Raw genomic sequence first — 17,425 nt, 5'->3', positions numbered from 1 at the left:
TATCTTGTCACTCTAATCCTATCTTAATTCACTAATAGCCTGCAATTACCTGCCTTTCACCACTAGATGGGTGTCCTGGATGAATTTAAAAACTTTAAAATAGAATAAGGTGTTGAATATGTACTATCATATCAATCATACTTTACATGGCATTCCTTATGTTGAAATATAGATGCAAACTTGAAAAGTTGGATTTAAAAACAATTTACCTTTCTTTCTTTGCTTTGTATATATGTCATACTATACAATAAAAAAAAATTTTTAAATCTCAATTAAGTCAGAGCTCTACAGAAAACCAAATAAATGGCTCTGCTCTATGTGTGAGGTTCAAGTTAAACAACAACGACGACGACGACCTACTGTATTTTGAAGTGCTCTTTTATGAGAATGTGGTAACTTTAAAAAATGCTTATCATCCCACCCACTAAACTGTCAATGGAGTGATGGGTACGATCACATTTGTTTGAAACAGTGCAAAATAAAGTTAATGCATGGGAGAATGGATCCACTTTTGGCTCTAAACACTTAAAAAAAAATGGGTGTACTTAAAAAGGAAAGCTATTGTATTCCACCTAGTTGCAAGTATCATACTGTAATTTCATATCCATGATTTAGCCTTCACTTTATTACTCAAACAATATTTCCCACCCGAACCCTCCAGGTTCAGTCTCTGTCCAGAAACTAGAAATACCCCACAAATCATACACTTTGAAATCCAAAAGAAAATAAACTTTAAAACATGGATGTTTTGAAGAGGGGCTGAAGTCATCTCAAATTCTTTAAATGCTCTCAATACTCTTAAATTTCCAACTTTCTCATTGCCTACAGGAACACACTAAGCCCAGCTAGGACTTTTTTTAAAAACCACCTTCTCAATCCCTTTTGTTCTCCTCCCACTTCCTGTCAAGTCATCCACACCTACAAGCTACTACATCAAGTCAATTTACTCCCCAAATTTCATACTCTGCATAATCCAAACAATTCTAGACTGGATTAAAGGAAGTGTATGTCTAAAGAACACTCATTTTCTTATTACAGACCCCTAAAATAAAAGACAGTTCCTGACCCCACAGGAGATGAAGATTCTCAATAGCAGAAACAAGAAAAAAGTATGGATTAAACTTTCCAGAGAGAATGAAGTGTAGTAGAGCAGTAGATGCAGAGCCAATTAACAAATTAATTCCTTTCAGAAGCCATTATCATTTCCGATTTGTACCTTAGAAAGTTGTGATTACATGCGAACAGAGCAAGCAAAATTCAAATAGTCAAGGTTTTTCAACTTCTTTTGTATGTGCCGATTAGTCTAACTTCTCTAATCAATCAGTTGTCCTCAAAGATCCTACCCATAGAAGTTTACTACAAATTCACAATTCAAATAAAATGCTGAAAATACAAACAGTTGCTAGCCTGCTCTTTCCATACATACCGGAATCTTCAGTTCTATCGTTAGTCCCTCTTGGTGACAAGAGTAGTCTTCTACACTATTTCCTTTCCTCTAGTTTATATGAGAACCCCATATAACTGCGTAATGAAGTTTACTATCAAATTATCTTTTAAAACAACAAAAAAAGACACTACTCCAAAAACCTTTTTCGAGATAATAAAAAGTTTGCAATTACCACTTCTTGTGTCAACGAAACTTCTTTCCTTACTTGGGCAAAAGCTGCTATCCTTATAAAAACTACAGTACGGGTTTGTTGTTTGTTTTTAAGTGAAACAAAGCAAATAAACCTCTTCTGTGAGTTGAAAGGCCGTTTGCTGACCAAGAAACGGAAAAATCAGTCGGTAGTTCTATAAAGGGGGCTTTCGCATCCCCACCACCCGCTTCCTGTGCTCCATACTTGGCAGCACTATCTACCATATGAATTCTGCTCTTTTCCGAACCGATAAAGATTGGCTGATTTTGGCTTCAGAGTCAACTACAAAAGAGCTTAAAAGGAAATTAAAAAGCTCCTCGCCCTTCAACCCCTTTCCATTGATAAAAAAGAGAAAAGAAAGAGAAGTCGAGAGAGACAACGTTTCCGCACAACAGGGATAAGAGAGAAAAGCCTGAAACAGGAGCCCAGGCCCTCGCCGCCGTCGCCCGGGTGTCCCTCGCACGGGCCCCACCCCCAACCGCCAACCCCGAGGAGGAAGGGAGCCCTGTATGGAGCAAGGACACCAGAGGCCCGCAGCGCCGGCCGAGAAGGGAGAAGCGGCGCCGACTCGACTCCGGGGCGGTCATCCCAGCTCACTGCTTCGAAACGAGTACGAATCGTCAGGCCTTTATTCCTTTCCCTCAACCCACCCTACTCCCAAAGGCCAGCCAGCGCCGCGACACCTGGGTCATCCACCACACACATGCTGTTGCTAAGGCGCCGGGTCAAGTCAGCCACTAGCCGGGGCTCAGAGGCAGTGCCCTCGTCCCCAAACCTCCCCCGCAGCCTGGGAGGTCGTTCCCTTACCAGAGGAGGTTGGCAGCCAGCGGCAGGAAGGAAGAGAAGCTGGGCGGCGAGGCCCGTGGTCTCCCCTCAGCTCCGTCACGGCTGGTACTGCTGGAGGCGGTGGCAGCGATTCCTCGCGCTTTTCTTTCTCTCCCTTTCTCCAACAACAAACAGGAAGTACGTCAGGCGTCGGGCAGCGCGGCGACGCTCGACTTCCGCCCGACCATTAATGTGCGGAGGCAGCCGCAGCTGCGGTTGCTGCCACGAGGTTAAAAACCTCTTCTGCCTCGTTCCCTGTCCCCCCTCCCGGTGCCTTCCCGAAAATTCTTCGTGCTTTCCCCAGCGAGCGCCATCTGCCGGTTTGGGAGTCGTGCTGGGGGGGTCTCACGCTTTGCAATGCGGTGGACTTGGAGGAACGCCACAGCGGATTTGAGTACATGGTTCGTGTCCTCAGTCTGGTGGGCCACTGAAAGGCCTCTCTGAGAAGCTCAGGAGGACGCACCGCCCCAATTGGGACGGCCTCTCCCCACTTCTAACTTCACGGAGGAATCAGTGACGGTTAAGGGCGGCGGGCAAGCGGAGACGGACATTGGAAGTTGGCGCACTTCTGCAAGGTGACGGTGTGGGGTGCGGGAAACCAGTCGCCCTCACCCGCGTCTGATTGAGAGAACCCGGCAGCTGTGCTGAAGTACCCTGTGCTTTATTCATTGACCGATTGTTGGGAGAGCCACTGAGCTCATTACTCGGATGGGGTTACCACCAGGGACAGTCTCCCACAAAGAGATTATAATTTAATAAGAGCAATGAATATGTAATTGGGGAAGAAGGGAAAAGAAAAACTATTTGAGGTCCCAGCACTGAGTGCCTTTAGAGCCGAAACTGAAATCGTGAGCTAAGCAAGGCCAGAGGAAACTTGATGACAGTACCCAGCCCCAAGTTGAAAGGTGTCTTGGTTAGAATAGAAGAAACAAGGGATCTTTCTCGCTGGTTTTTCCCTCGTGGGCATGCAGCTCCAGCGTCTGAACCTCCTGGGTGCTTTTTAAAAATGCATGTTCAGGGAGGTTTCACCCCCAGAGCTACTGAATCAGATTCCTGGACGTGACACCTGAGAGTCTGTATTGTTAAAAGGTCATGCGGCACCTACGTGAGAGTGGAACCGTCTAGCAGTAAATAAGGAGCCCGTATCCTGAAAACAGTGAAGATATAGTTATTTTACTTTTCCGTCTTTACCGATAATCTTCATTTTAAATTGTGCAAATACTATTAACCAGCCTCCTTCCCTGTTACTCTTCTCTAAAGCAGAAATAAGTTATATAGGCAAAAACCTAGAACCTAGTGTTGTCATGTCAAGGACACAAAAAATCAGGCCATGGCCACGGTTAGAAGTTGAATAACTAGGCACAGACCTTCTGGGTCAAGCTGCGGTCACCTTCCTGAGAATCACCTTAATTACTTCTTAAAATTCCCTTTGAAACCTAACTCATTGATTTGCAAGCAGTAAAACCTATAAGCTTCTCGAAGGAGTAAGCGGCTGAAAGAAATGAAAGCAAGCTGTGGCCCAAAATAATAAGGGGCAGTTTTTAAATTTTTTTGAAGTTTACAGACAATTTGGTGTGTTTTGATAGCTGAGCATTTATGGCTGTCCCGCCATGACTAAGCCTTTCCTGCATCAGCAAGGAATCTGATTCTAAGGGTAAAACCCAACACAAGAAGTTTGAAGTTAATGATTAGTTATTGATTAGTATTCCTGTAAGAATAAAAAATGCTGTGGTCTCAAGTACTGAAAAAAGTCTCCACAAATCCAAGGTTCAGTGAGGCCCACGAGCAGTTAAATCCATGAATCCTAGTCCAGATTTCTGTTTTTACTCTATAATATCAAGCCAAACCTTTGTCTCATACCTCGGTGTCTTTGTCCTAGTCCACTTAATTGTTTCCTTTGAAAATAAAAAAAGCTCTTTGCCATGTACTTCACAAACTTAAAGTGCTACAGATATGCTAGTGTTGATTTCCAGTGGCCAGTTTTTCAGACACACTGAACAACATGCTGAATTCTCCTTCACCTATGTTCTTTAAATACTTGGAGGAAAGGCACTTTTTTTTTATACTTTCCATTGATAATAGCTGCTTAATGACCCGTTTTAGGAATCTGGAACACTTAACTGTTAAGTAGGCATGGTTCTACTTTTTCTATTTCACAAAAGATTGCTTTATATTCTTTGTTCATTTTTTGTTTTTGCTAAGCCTTTATTGTATTACCTGATATGTAGTTTTTAGCAAATGATCATCAAAATATATTTATATTTTTATCAAAGTCAATTCTCTGTTTTTTTAGTAGGTTATGATTCCCAATCAAAAGAAATGAGTAATACATTTGATTTAGTTTGGACATCTCATGATAAAGCCTAAGATAATCTTAGCAGAAACTGGAATTTCATTCAGATATATGAACAGTTTGGCACTGTCACATGTAAACATGTCTGCCACAGCAAGTTGATGAACTTTTATTTTTCTTCAAGTGTTGACAGTATTATCATCTGACACTTCACATTTAAATAAATTCCTTACAGCAAGTGTGAGATAATCTTAAAATGCAGACAGCACAGAGACGTGAATTTTAAATAGTAAGTGCAGGCTAACCACAAATAACATCCTCCCTCCCCCCCCCCAAAAAATCAAAAATTTATTAAAACACTTGTTAACGCAGTGAACTGTATTATGAGAAAAAACAACTGGTATAAAACAAGGCCTCATCTCTAATGGAATCTGGAATTCACATGGTAGATGAAGAGAACAGGTGTAAACACCTTCAAAATTAAATAACATGGCAATATTTAAATAGCTCTTTGCAAAACAAAGGAGAAGATCTTACAGCGTCAAGGTTTTATTCTCACATTAACACTAAGCCAAATGGTGGTGCTAGTGGGAAACTAAGTTTAGAGGGAGATGATCACTCTGAGGTAGGGCAGTCCTATGAGAGGAAGGATTTAAAATGGGGTGAAAAGAAATTGGTGACCTTAAGGAAACAAGGTGCAAAGTGAGCAAGCTGCTTTGAAGCAAAGCATCTAAACAGGAATAGTGAAAGACAGAGATTGAAAGTTATAAAAACTGAGAACCATCTAGACGATGGGAAAACATAGAAGAGGTTGAAGCAAGGGTATGAGATGATCGAAGTCAAACAATGACAAATCTGTGATTTGCAAAATGTGTAGAAAAGTAGAGACCAGTCATTCTCCATGGCTTTGTTTCCTAATCTGTAAAATGGGGATAATTGGCTTGATGTGAAGATTAATTGTATGTGCTTAACTTAGTTCCTGGAACATAGTAATACTCTAAATAATAATCATTCTATGTTCCAGGCCTCCGAAAAACTGATAAAAATTATAGACTCTCCCCAGAAAAATAGGCAATATGAGGGGATCCATCAGTCTCGGGACCCCGGGTAAGCATTCTGAATTGCAGCTTGGTGATTTTTAAACTGAAATGTGCTTTTGAAAAAAGACACAAGGTGTCTTTTTTATTTGCAAAGTTGATTACAACTTTGCAAATAATCAGTACCACCTTACCGCAAAATACCACTCAGCCCTTTAAAAAAATGTGGTTATATTTATTGACATAAAACATATCTAAAATACATTACTGAAACAGAGCTTGTATAGTATCCCATTTTTGCAAAATTGTGTTCATTTATGCATATATATATATGCATACACATGCATTAAACTGGGAAGAATATTCAGCAAATTGCTGAAAATGCTTATACTAGATAGTGAGATTTCAGATAGTTCTTCCTTTCCTTGTGATTCTTGTGTTTGAACTTTTTATTTTATTATTTTTCAAACCATTAAGAATAATTTTTATAAAAGTACTATGAGTGACAAAAGTCCATCCAAGAGGCCTATGTAGTATGTGAGGTGGTACGAAGTTGAAATGAAATTGTGGGACAAGCAAGAGAAATATGTTTTCATTTATTCATTTATTGAATACCTACTATATTCCAGCATTTTGCTGGACTTTAGGCATAAATCAAAGAAACATGACTCTTTCTCTCCAGGAGCTTAGAGTTTAGGTTGGTTTGGTTTGGTTTATGCGGTTTTATTTTGTTGTTTCTGTTTTTTTGTCTATGTGTTTTTATCATTAAGATATTTGTGCATATTTCTGATCAAAGGACCCAGTGGAAGAGATGGAATTGAAGATGCTGGAGAGCAAGCAATAGTTAAAGGAGTTAAGTCCCAGAGTAGGCATGAAGATATGGAACCAGGTACAGGGATAGAGGAACTAACTTTGAAAAAGAGGATTTACACTTCTTCTTTCAAAACAGGAAAATGAAAGGGATCAGTAAGGGGTATGGCCTGTAAATTTTTTTTTTTCTGTTTGTTATATTTTTCTGTTGTCTTTTTATTTCTTTTTCTGAATTGATGCTAATGTTCTGAGAAATGATCATGATGATGAATATGCAACTATGTGATGATATTGTGAATTGCTGATTGTATGTGTTGGGAATGTTTGTTTCTTGTAATTTTTTTAATTAATAAAAAATTTTAAAAAAAACAGGAAAAAAGAAAAGATAGAGAACAGATAAGATGTGGAAATTCTAATGGCCAAGATTTTCTCAATATGGGAGGCCTTGAGAAAATGGATGAATTTGGAAGAACAATTGTGGGGAGTGTTAGGGATTAAAATACATAGTTAAATTTTAAAAGGTGAAGCACTAGAGAAGATTGTTTAGACTTCTCAAAAGAAAAAAGGAGTAGAGAAAAATTTCATTAACACTTCAAATACTTACATTGCTCATAGAATATTTTTCTTCTTCAGGTGAGTGGAAAAAGAACAGTTTTTGTTCAGAGGCCAGAGAATAAAAATAGGTGTTTTTAAGTAATTACCACGTTGATGTGGTGCATGAATTTATTTTTGTGCCATGCATCCTAAATGACCAGTAAAACTTTAATGTTGATGTTGCTATGATTTTAACCGAGCTAACAAGCCTCAGTTTCCCCATCTGTAAATTAGAAATAATGATACTTAACGTAACCTATATAGGCGTTGGAAATAATTAGTTCTTTGAGCTCCTCAGATAAAAGGTATCATGAAAGCACAGGGCATTATATTATATGAGAAATGGGATATTTCACATACATATATGTTTCTCAAATGAATATTCTGCCTTCAAAGCCTCAAAGGAATATATGTAAATCAAAAATCTCAAAGAATATCCAAGATGTCATGACCTTTGAAGAATCTTACATATATATGTGCTTTACTTTAGGTTCCTGCCTTCAAAACAAATTGCCCAGAGTTTGTACTAAAAATGTCAGTTTAGTTCCTGATTAGTCAAACATAACAACAAGAACTTTAGTGTATTATAGATTATTCAGTTCTAGCTACACATATATTTTTAGAAATCATTTTATCTTATTATCAAGATAAATTCCTAAATAAAAAAAAAAGGGAGGAACAGGTTGTATATTGTGCTACCTTTTATGTAAAAAGGTGGGAAGAATAAAAATACCTTGTATTTGCGTATGAAACTCTGGAATTATATCCAAAGCACTAGGGAAGAAGAGATTACAGGAAGAACTGGACAGAGGTACAAATGAAATGGTTCACAGAATATTTTTCTGTTGTTTTAAATTTTGAACTATGTGAATATGTTATTTATTCAAAAATTTAAAAATTAGGGCGGGCCATGGTGGCTCAGCAGGCAAGAATGCTTGCCTGCCATGCCAGAGGACCCAGGTTTGATTCCCGGTGCCTGCCCATGTAAAAAAAAAAAGAAGAAGAAAAAATTAAAAAATTAAACATAAAAAACCAAGGAGGTAGGTCCATAGGTAAAGACAAGGAGAGAACTCCAGCTTATACTGTTTAGCTCAGAAAAGGATGTATAGTATGAGTTTGTGTACTAAAAAAAAGTGTATACAAATTTCTGTGGAAAGAGAGGGGGTTTTACTATTTATACTTAGATACTTTGAATTTTGAATCTGTATTTTTTTAATGGATTCAAAAAATCATCTTAATTATGCATTTCTTCCAGGTTTCTTAGGCTAATACTATGTTAATGAAGACAGTTCTATAGAGATTAGGAGTTGAAAATTGACAGACAAATACAAATTGAGGTACATTCTACAAAATATCAATGTTATGAAAGGCAAAAACACAGAGAAACTATCATCCTAGGTTAAAGGAAAAAAAAAGCCATAAAAGTCATTGTTAGGACAATTAGGAAATTTGAATGTTGTCAGTATATGAGATAATATTATTAAATCTTGAATCTGATAATAGTAGTGTGGTTTAGAAGAATGCCCTCATTTTTGGCAATGCATGCCAGAGGTGGAATGTCATGATGTTTGCAGTTTATTTCAAATCATATATAGAGAAGGCAGGTGGAAGAGGAAGAGGAAATGTGGCAAAATGCTAATAATTGATGGATCTGGTGAAAAGTAGATCTTCGTCCTACTATTCTTGTAAATTTTCTGTAGCTTTGCAAATTTTTTCAACAGCAACAAAAATGGTGGGGGGTGGTGAAAGGTTTCGGGGGCAAAAGGGTGAGAAAGAAGGAAGGTAGACCAGGAAATTTGAAGTGGACAGGTTTATTTCTGTGCTCCGGGGCAGAGCTCAAGGAACCCAAGATGGAGTAAGGTGAGTCCAGGCGCTGGCTTTGGCACAGGCAGCTTTTAAGGATGGAGGTCAGGTGACATCTGGAAGGGGCGGGTCATCAGTTCTGGAAGTCATGTTGGGAGGGGCGACACAGACTCCTCAGCTCAGGTTGCAGTGCCCGTCCCCATTCCCCTGACCTAACAGGAGGGACATGAAAGAGTAAAAAATCTATTTAAAATTTAGCCTTGGCTGTGCCTGAAAATGTAGAGCTGTGTTCCAGTAGTCATGTTTCTTGAAGATGATTGTATAATGGTATAGCTTTCATAATGTGACTGTGTGATTGTGAAAACTTGTGTCTGATGCTCCTTTTATCTACAGTATGGACAGATGAGTCAAACATATGGATTAAAAATAAATAGGGGGAAAATAAAAAAGTAAATAGGGGGAACAAATGTTAAAATAAATTTAGTGGATTGAAATGCTAGTGATTAATGAAAGAGTGTTGGGTATAGAAAAAAAAAGGGAAACAAAAAAAAACTATGAGGTTTTTTTCTTTTTTCTTTTTATTTCTTTCTCTGAATAGATGCAAATGTTCTAAGAAATTATCATGGTGAAGAATATGCAACTATGTGATGATATGAGGAATTATTGATTTTATACCAAGAATGGAATGATCCTATGGTAAGAATGTTCGTGTTTGTGTGTTGTTGTGTTTTCAAAAGACTTTTAAATTAAAAAAAAAAAACAACTTAGCCTTGGGAAGCAGAGTAAATTTGGTAAAGTGAAGGGAAATTTATACATTTTGCTTAATATATTTCTGAATTGTTTGAATCTTGTACAATAAGAAAATATTCACATATAGACTAAATAGACCAAGAAAAAGTTGAATAGAACTAGGGAAAGAGATGTTTGTAAAACACCTTGTGATGTGTCCAATACCTGGACAACATTTGCTAGATGTTAGTTATTTGCTGCATAGCTCCTGATTCAGGTAAAAAAATGTATTTTGTCTGCTTGACCTTGAAAGTGAGTAAGTCACGTATTTATTGTTAGATGCTGTGCAGCTTCAAACTTATTCATCACACTTTACTAAGAATTAATAATAATTTTCCAAACATTAATTGAGCCATTATATTTTGCTTTTTACGGCTTGCATTCTCTCATTTCTTCATGAATGGGAATATCCCACCTGAGCAATGAAATTAAATATGCAACCCCACTTCAACAAACTCTGCTCACATCAAAAGGTCTAGCTTCTCACTAACTCTTTTCACTAGTTCCATGGCAAATAAAGTGACCATTCCAGTCTCTTGGAAAAGTTTCACTTCCTGGCAGTAAATAACCAGTGGGCCTGAATCCTAGGATAAAATCCTAGGACAGTCTCTTCCTGGTCTCTGAAGATTTGTGCATAATTAGAGACAAATATTAAATATGTATAATATTAACTGATCACTTTACAAATTAATTGTAATGTTTCTTTGTAAAGACTTTTAATATAGGTATTCTTAAAACATTCAGCATTTCCTGTAGAATAGCTATAGCAAGAAACCATATTCCAACATCTGCAAACAAAAGAATGGGCTCAGTGCTAAAAGTTTATGTTGTTATACATTCCAAATACTTCTCATTGATCCCTAAATAGTTGACCAATACCATGGCAATCACATCACCATACCTTCCATTACAGTAACTTAAATGATACAAATATCCATAAAATGGTTTCCTTATTTAGTTCATCTTGCTGAGCAATTGATCTGCACAATGCTTGTAGAAACAGTAACTTTCTCAGCAGGTGCTCAATAAATATTCTTTTTAAGAAAAAAAAACCTTTTTCTTTTCTTTATTCTTTCCTGGTTTGATTTTTATGGGAATTTACTCTAAGATAATTGGGTTTACAGTATTTAGGACCTTCTCCTAGCTGGTCCATGAAGGTTGCTTTTTCTGATAGACAATAAAGACTGAGATGGTATAATCTAGGAATGCGTAAAGTGTATAATAATAGTGACTAAATTTACAAATTTAAAAATGTTTTTGCATGAGGAAGAACAAAGGAATGTCATTACTGTAGGGTGTTGAAATTGGATGGTAATTAATATTTTAAAGTTTTACCTTATGTGTGAGACTAAAGCAAAAAATGTTTATTTGGTACAAAATTTGTATTTTGACTAATGCATTTCCTAATATAACTTATGTGTACAGCTTAACTGAACACCATAAGGACATGGAACCTTGAGTAGGACATGAGATTTTGTAGATTTGTCCAGAGTGATACACCAATAAGTACCAGAAGGATTTGAATAATGAGTAAAAATATATTTGCAAAATCTCCTTGGGAGAATGGTGAGAAAGGGGGAGAATTCAACTTCCCCAAGTGGGGAATTCTTGATATTCTCAGAAGCAGTGCAGACAACCGAAGCAATAGGCTGAGTCCCCAATCTTGGGGTTTGTTCATATGAAACTTAACCCTACAAAGGATAGGTCAAGCCTACTTAAAATTAGGCCTAAGAGTCACCCCCAAGAGAACCTCTTTTGTTGCTCAGATGTGGCCTCTCCCTCCAGCCAACACAACAAACAAACTCACTGCCCTCCCACTGTCTACGTGGGACATGACTCCCAGGAGTGTAGACCTTCCTGGCAATGTGGGACAGAAATCCTAGAATGAGCTGAGACTCAGCATCAAGGAATTGAGAAAACCTTCTCGACCACACAAGTCAAAATTTAAAAATATTGATTACTATCTATTTTTAACACCCTGCAGTAATGATATTCCTTTGATCTTCCTCATGCAAAAACATTTTTTTTATTTGTACATTTAGTCACTATCATTATGCACTCTAGGCATTCCTAGATTATACCATCTCAGTCTTTATTGTCTATCTTTTTTTCTGATTTCATTTGTGCCCCCAGCCCTCCTCCCTCTATTATTCTCACATTCAGCTTCATTCAGTGTTTGAACATAATTGTGTTACAGTTAGGTAGTATTGTGCTATCCATTTCTGAGTTTCTACAATCAGTCCTGTTGCACAATCTGCATCCCTTCAGCTTCAATTACCCAATATCTTATCCTATTTCTATCTCCTGATGTTCTCTGTTACCAATGAAATTCTTCAAGTTTATTCACTAATGTCAGTTCATATCAGTGAGATCATACAGTATTTGTCCTTTTGTTTCTGCTAATCTCACTCACCATATGTCCTTAAAGTCCATCCATGTTGATACATACTTCATAACTTTATTCTGTCTTATGGCTGCATAATATTCCATCGTATGTATATACCACAGCTTGTTTAGCCACTCATCTGTTGATGGACATTTTGGCTGTTTCCATCTCTTGGCAATTGTAAATAATGCTGCTATAAACATTGGTGTGCAAATGTCCGTTTGTGTACTTGTCCTTATGTCTTCCAAGTAGATACCTAACAATGGTGTTGCTGGGTCATATGGCAATCCTATATTTAGCTTTTTGAGGAACCGCCAAACTGCCTTCCACAGCAATTGTATCATTTGGCATTCCCACCAACTGTGGATAAGTGTGCCTCTTTCTCCACATCCTCTGCAGCACTTGTCATTTTCTATTTTATTGATAATGGCCATTCTGGTGGTTGTGAGATGATATCTCATTGTGGTTTTGATTTGCATTTCCCTAATAGCCAGGAAAGTTGAGCATCTTTTCATATGCCTTTTGGCCATTTGTATTTCCTCTTCTGAGAAGTGTCTGTTCAAGTCTTTTGCCCATTTTGTAATAGAGTTGTCTGTCTTTTTGTAGTTGAGTTGAAAAATCTCTTTATATATTCTGGATACTATACCTTTATCTGATATATCATTTCCAAACATTATCTCCCATCGTGTAGGCTGTCTTTTTGCTTTCTTGGTGAAGTTCTTTGATGCACAAAAGTGTTTAATTTTGAGGAGTTCCCAGTTCTTTCTTTCGCCGAAGCTCTTGCTTTGGGTGTAAGGTCTAGGAAACCACCTCCTAGTATAAGATTTATAAGATATATCCCTACATTTTCTTCTAACAGTTTTATGGTCTTAGATCTAATGTTTAGGTCTTTGATCCATTTTGAGTTAACTTTTGTATAGGGTGTGAGATATGGGTCCTCTTTCATTCTTTTGGATATGGGTATCCAGTTTGCTAGGCACCATTTATTGAAGAGATTGTTCTGTCCCAAGTGAGTTGGCTTGACTGCCTTATCAATGATCAATTGTCCATAGATGAGAGGGTCTATATCTGAACACTCCATTCAATTCCATTGGTCAGTATATCTATCTTTATGCCAGTACCATGCTGTTTTGAGCACTGTAGCTTCATAATATGCCTTAAAGTCAGGTAGCATGAGACCTCCAACTTCATTTTTTTTTCTCAGGATACTTTTATCTATTCAGGGCACCCTGCCCTTCCAGATAAATTTGGATATTGTTTTTTCTAGTTCTGAAAAGTAAGTTTTTTGGGATTTTCATTGGTATTGCATTGAATCTGTAAATCAATTTAGGTAGAATTGACATCTTAACTATATTTAGTCTCCAATTCCATGAACATGGTATGCCCTTCCATTTATTTAGGTCTTCTGTGATTTCTTTTAATGATTTCTTGTAGTTTTCTTTGTATAGGTCTTTTGTCTCTTTCATTAAATTTATTCCTAAATATTTTATTCTTTTGGTTGCAACTGTAAATGGAATTTTTTTCTTGATTTCCCCCTCAGATTGTTTATTACTGGTGTATAGAAACACTACAGATTTTTGAGTGTTGATCTTGTAACCCGCCACTTTGCAGTACTCATTTATTAGCTCTAGTAAATTTTTCGGATTTTTCCGAAATATTCAGATTTTTCGAGGTTTTCAACATATAGTATCATATCATCTGCGAACAGTGAGAGTTTTACTTCTTCCTTTCCAATTTTGATGCCTTGTGTTTCTTTTCTTATCTAATTGCTCTGGCTAGAACTCCCAACACAATGTTGAATAAAAGTGATGATTCTTGTGTTGTTCCTGATCTTAAGGGGAAAGTTTTCAGTTTTTCCCCATTGAGGATGATGCTAGCTGTGGGTTTTTCATATATTCCCTTTATCATTTTGAGGACATTCCCTTCTATTCCTATCCTTTGAAGTGTTTTCAACAGGAAAGGATGTTGAATTTTGTCAAATGCCTTTCTGCATCAATTGATATCATGTTTTCTTTTTAATTATCCTTAAAGAATTTTGTCATGAAAAATAACATATATACCAAAAAAAAAAAAGGCAATAAATTTCAAAGCACACTGCAACAATTTGTTATAGAACAAATTTGAGACTTTGGTATGAATTACAGTTCCACAATTTTAGGTTTTTCCTTCCAGCTGCTCCATGACACTGGAGAATAAAAGAAATATCAATATGATGGTTCAGCAGTCATCCTCATTTGTTAAATTCTATCTTCTGTTATAATTCCACCTTCTCCTTCGATCTTTCTCCCAGTCTTTAGGGTTATTTGGGCTGTGCTGATTCCAACTTTTCCATATTGGGAAAGGCAATTGATAATATGGGAAAGGGAGATGGAACTAGTTGATGTTCTGAAAAGACTGGCTCCTCTGGGTTGCAGGGCTTATCTGGCCTAGGAACACATCTGGCCATTGTAGGTTTCTGGAAAGCAATCATAGTACATGGAACATTTGTAGAATCTCAGATAAAGCCCTAGGCATTCCCCAGGTGTGATAGTTAGATTCTGGTGTCAACTTGGCCAGGTGATGATGCCCAGCTGTCTGGTCAGGCAAGCACTGGCTTGATCATTGCTGCAAAGTTATTGCAAACTGGAAGGCTGGTTTACTAAATTGTCAGTCAGTTGACTGCAGCTATGGTTGATTACATCTGCAATTAACTAAGGAGTGCATCCCACAGATGAGATAATCTTGAAGACTTTCAATGAAGAAGAGAGACATTTTCACTACTTCTTCAGCTAGCTAACCTCTCCTGTGGAATTTGTCGAGACCCTTCATCAGAGTGGCCAGCTTCACAGCCTGCCGTACAGATTTTGGACTCTTCCAGTCTCATGATTCCATGAGAGACCTTTATAAATTTCATATTTACAGATATTTCCTGTTGGTTCTTGTTCTTGTTTGCTAGCTGCCAGAATGCAATATTCCAGAAATGGAATGGCTTTTTAAAAGGGGAATTTAATAAGTTGCTAGTTTCCAGTTCTAAGGCCGAGAAAACATCCCAATTAAAACAAGTCTATAGAAATGTCCAATCAAAGGCATCCAGGGAAAGATACCTCGGTTCAAGAAGGCCAATGAAGTTCAGGGCTCCTCTCTCATCTGGAAGGGCACGTGGTGAACACAGCGTCATCTGCTAACTTCTTCTCCTGGCTTCTTGTTTCATGAAACTCCCTGGGAGGCTTTTTCCTTCTTCATCTCCAAAGGTCACTGGCTAGTGAACTCTGCTTCTCGTGGCTATGTCGTTCTTCTCTGCTCTCTCCAAATCTCCCCTTCTCCAAAATGTTTTCTCTTCTATAGGACCCCAATAAACCAAACCAATCAAGACCCACCCAAATGGGTGGAGACATGTTGTCACCTAATCCAGCTTAGCAACCACTCTTGACTAAATCACATCATCAAGGGAGATGATCTGATTACAGTTTCAAACATGCAGTATTGAATAGGGGTTATTCTACCTTTATGAAATGGGATTTTGATTAAAATATGGCTTTTCTAGGGGGCATACATCCTTTTAAACCAGCACAGTTCTTTTTCTCTAGAAAATCCTAACTAATACACCAGGATTGGCAAGAATCGTTTGGTTAAGATTATATATTAATGTCTTCATTTAAATTTGGGAAAATTTCAGCCATTATTTCTTCAAATTTTCTTTACTACCCTTTCTTTCTTTCTTTCTTCTCTTTCTGGGACTCCCATATTGCTTATATTGGTAAGCTTAACGGTGTCCCATGATTTCCTCAGGCTCTATTGACTTTTCTTTATTCTTTTCTCTATCTGCACCCCAGAATGCATGATTTCAAGAGTCTTATCTTCAAGTTCACTGATTCTTTATCCTGCAAGCTTCAATCTGCTTTTGAACCCCTCTAGAGAATTTTGTTGTGGTCTTCGTCTGTGTTTGATTCTTTTTCATAATTTTATCTCTCTATTGATATTTTCTTTGTATTTATGTATCATTTTCCTGATTTCGTTTAGTTTTTGTCCATATTTTCCTTTAGCTCTTTGAGCATATTTAAGATCATTTTTTCTAAGTATTTGGTTGGTATGGTCATAGTCTGTTCTTCCCCATTGATGGTTTCTAATGCCTTATCTTGCTTTTTGCAAGGGCCATCATTTCCTGTTTCTTCACATTCCTTATAATCTTTGTTGCACACTAGATATTTATTGAAGATTGACTCATGTCCTCCACCAAAGGCATGTTCAGATTCCAATCCCTGGTCCTGTGAATCTGAACCCATTTGTAAATATGACCTTTTTATGTTGTGTTATTATTAAGGTGTGCCAAACTGAATGAAAATGACCCTTAATCTAAGATGGCTGAAGATCATATAAGCAAAGGAAATTGGACACAGAAGAGAAACCACAGCAAGCAGCCTGAAGGGAAAGGAGAAGATGCCACCACATGAATTATCATGTGACAGGAAAACCTAGGAAACACAAAAGATACTGACCCTGGGAGGAAGCAAGCCTTCTAGTCTCTGAATAAAAAAGTGTACTAATAAATTTCTATTGTTAAGCGAATCCACTGTATGTTATTTGTTTTAGCAGCTGAGAAACTAACAGAATATTTTAATATTTTCATGTATTATTTTTGAAATTTAGTCACTGGGGTTCTTTTCCTTAGGTTTATGTCTAAGCTTATGACAGAAATTTCCTTGAATGCCAGGAGTTAAACAAAAAGAAGAAAAAGGAGGAGAAAAAAAAGAAAGAAAAAAATGAAGGAAACAAAGAAGGAAAGAAGGAAATACCTTTACCTGTCTTTACAGATTAACCTGTATGAATGTTCCCTTTAGAGTTTAGCCATCCTAATAATGGATCTAAAGAACAGCCCATGGTAAAAGCTTGGAGTTCTTCTGGTCTCTTTTCATTCTGAGCATGCATCTTGTCCTCGGCATATGTGCATGGCTTCAAGATCCCCCCAATTAGAGGGTTCCAAATACCTCTTTTCCCCTAAAAAAATAGTCTTTCCTCTATCCATTTCCCCTGGGAAAGGCTTTCCTCCAAGTCACTAGTGTTATGTTGTGTATTAAAGTTCACAATCCTTTGCCTCAATCATCTGCAATTTGATTGTTTTCTTGTAGTACAGCAGCTGCTTCTATGTGCTGGACAAGTTTGAGATGGCTATCCTGTGACAAATGTCCTCATTCAATCTTTCAGGCTGCCACAAGACAGATTGGTATGAACATACAGACACCCTAGTATGTACATAATGGTTACTCTGCTGCCA

General features: G+C 37.5%; 1 protein-coding gene and 1 long non-coding RNA gene across 13 annotated transcripts in view; one reads left to right on the top strand and one right to left on the bottom strand.

Annotated features, from left to right (window-relative positions):
- DNAJB6 (DnaJ heat shock protein family (Hsp40) member B6) overlaps nt 1-2,706 on the bottom strand; it is a 129,877-nt gene extending 127,171 nt beyond the window's left edge. Inside the window, exon 1 of one of the 3 annotated variants that reach the window (XR_013171314.1) lies at nt 2,445-2,683. The gene's annotated coding sequence lies outside the window, so the exon portion shown is untranslated. Of the gene's footprint in view, nt 1-2,444 lie in introns of all 3 variants that reach the window. The other 2 variants (XM_077151464.1, XM_077151471.1) reach the window with 2 other exon arrangements.
- On the top strand, nt 2,622-16,719 carry LOC143675000 (uncharacterized). 10 transcript variants are annotated; one of them, XR_013171321.1, is made up of 5 exons: nt 2,622-3,037; nt 5,780-5,862; nt 6,589-6,765; nt 9,598-9,695; nt 16,475-16,719. It is a non-coding gene; the product is annotated as an uncharacterized LOC143675000 (long non-coding RNA). The 10 variants fall into 10 exon arrangements; XR_013171323.1 differs by having other exon boundaries at nt 6,563-6,765; XR_013171325.1 differs by lacking the exon at nt 5,780-5,862.
- Nucleotides 16,720-17,425: the final 706 nt, after the last annotated feature.

The sequence above is a fragment of the Tamandua tetradactyla genome, chromosome 1, assembly GCF_023851605.1.
Source record: "Tamandua tetradactyla isolate mTamTet1 chromosome 1, mTamTet1.pri, whole genome shotgun sequence".
Taxonomy (NCBI): domain Eukaryota; kingdom Metazoa; phylum Chordata; class Mammalia; order Pilosa; family Myrmecophagidae; genus Tamandua; species Tamandua tetradactyla.
The sequence above is the reverse complement of the archived record's forward strand: the minus strand, read 5'-3'. Positions and strand labels throughout refer to the sequence as shown.